The following is a 2,230-nucleotide window of genomic DNA, read 5'->3' as shown; positions in this document are numbered from 1 at the left end:
ACGGCGTGGGACTTTATGGCTGGAGACCTCCCACACCCCGAGCGTATGCGTGAGATTTACAGAGGTGATGGCACCTGGACTTCGATCAGAGAACGGTGCCATCGACGCACTTTGTCATGGCATGTTATGCAACCTTACGTCTGCAGATCACTCGGCGCCTCCTCCTCCGAGCCAGCCAGCCAGACAGCTTGCCAGACAGCGTGCCAGACGGACAGACAGGCAGGCGAGTCTCTCCCCCCCATAGGACTCATCACTAACTCATCAGGGGAGAAACAGTGACGCCATAGGCCGCTGACAATGACTGATGGATATGTTTGGGATGCACTCCAAAAAGAGCAACAGGGGGATATTAGAAAAAGAAAATTCCCTAGGACCAGAAACAGGATAAAGGGCTCTGTAGTGCTGAAGATAAGATGGATCTGTATTCATTCATGTGTGTGTGTGTGGGGGGGGGGTCGTCATAGCAGCAACAGGAGAGGGAGAAGAGAGGTACAGGCAGGATAATAAGAATAAGAATAGAAAATATAGTAATATAAGTATAGGGGGGGAAATCTGCAAATGCACTGAATCTCTGGACAGCTGAGAGATAATGCATCCTCTATCAATAATATCACTATGCGCGTATGTACAGCCCACCCTGGTATAATATACACACTTTATCCTAAGTCAACCCCAGGTACAAATAGACATAGCTAACCTAGGTCTACCCTGTACTAAAGTGACCTCAATGAAAACAAGTATTTTGCTTCACATACTCACGCTAAATTCATTAATATTGTATTACGATACAATGAAAGTACGAGTTGATGAAAGTACAGTTAAGCCTACAATGTGGCGATCACACAACAGCACTTTTCATACGCTAAGGGGGATAAAGCCTAAAATTGCCCGAACGCTGGCCGTCTCTGGGCTTCTCAAGATCATGGGGGGGGGGGGGGGGCAGGCTGGAGAACACACAACAAAGAACCAGAGTCCACCAAAGCCTCAGTGTGGGCTTCCAGCGCCAGTCAAAGCAATATCTGGAAACACTTTTTATCCTGCAACAACAAAAACAAGCTGCTTCCTAGATTTCGGGCCGACATAGCTGCTCCTGACCACAGTGCCCACGGCACGCCGGGGCAAGAGGGATACAGTTCAGCCGGGGCTCCAGCAGTGGGGCCCGAGCGGTGTGGCCCCCCCCCGAGGCCCTTCCGACACGAGACAAACACCTGAGTGCAAAGCCCGCCTCCTGACCCTGCCGCACGGCAGGTCCCGTGAGGTTGACAACCGCAGAGAACACTATAGCTCTCCACGCCGATCCTCTGCTAGCATGAAACCCTGGCTTCCTTTAGCACCAAAACAACAGCTTTGTGGCGGAAGGTGGAGGGGGAGAGGAGCGGTTTGGGTCAAAATTCTCGAAGGGGGAAGATGCTCCAGAATAGAAAATGCTCTGTTCCAGTCTCTTGGATAAATGTTATGATAATTTCATTTGCGTGAGTAATGTCTGGTCTCGCGGGCTGTTCTGGCGCAGAGGGAGAGAGGGGGAGGAAGGAGGGGAGAGCGCCAGGCCCATTGTTTATTGGAGCCGTTTGAAAGGGACTCGGAGGAGCAATCACGGACAGATCCGTCCGCTCCCCGACACCCTCCAAACGTTTAACCCCATGAGGACGAGGGGTGAGCCGTAACCAGGGCGCAGACAGACAAGAGAAGAACCACACTGTGGTCCACAGGAACACTGTGTTCCTCCCGAGCCTAGCCCTGGCGAGACCTATACGGGTCTTATCGCTGCTGTATCCCCATGTCAACTCCTGTATCTCCAATTTTGGTCATTTTCACCCTGAACTGAAAGTCTACACCGTTCTCTTATGTTGTGACCAAGTTTCATGATCCTAGCGTCCATGAAACCCACTGAAAACCTCATGTGGACTTTAAAGAAAAAAAGAAAAGGGGAAAAAAACACATGGGTGTCAATCAGAAGACAAGGTTGTTTCTCTCGTTGACTGTTTGAAGATACAAGGTTTTCACCCTACAGCATGTGTTATACAGGAAGACGTAGATTGAGATGAAGTACTCAAAAGGAAAAGGCCGTGAGAGAGAGGGGAAGAAAAAAGGAATGATCAAAGAGCAAAAAAGCACCTCTGGGGAGACAACGATGAACATTATACCTACAATCCCTCTAAAACCGAACTCCACACTACAGCAAGGAAGGAAAAGGTGCTATTCTAATTCCCTTCCCATGACGGTATGCATG

The 2,230-nt window shown here is 49.7% G+C and overlaps 1 protein-coding gene across 1 annotated transcript in view; it reads right to left on the bottom strand.

Annotated features, from left to right (window-relative positions):
• The window catches only part of dnajc17 (DnaJ (Hsp40) homolog, subfamily C, member 17), a 78,005-nt gene that overhangs the window by 8,322 nt on the left and 67,453 nt on the right, over positions 1-2,230 (bottom strand). The gene's annotated exons all lie outside the window — the stretch shown is intronic.

This window comes from Notolepis coatsorum (genome assembly GCF_963971535.1).
Source record: "Notolepis coatsorum genome assembly, chromosome: 3".
Classification (NCBI taxonomy): domain Eukaryota; kingdom Metazoa; phylum Chordata; class Actinopteri; order Aulopiformes; family Paralepididae; genus Notolepis; species Notolepis coatsorum.
Note: the sequence above shows the minus strand (reverse complement) of the source record. Positions and strands in the feature narration are given on the sequence as shown.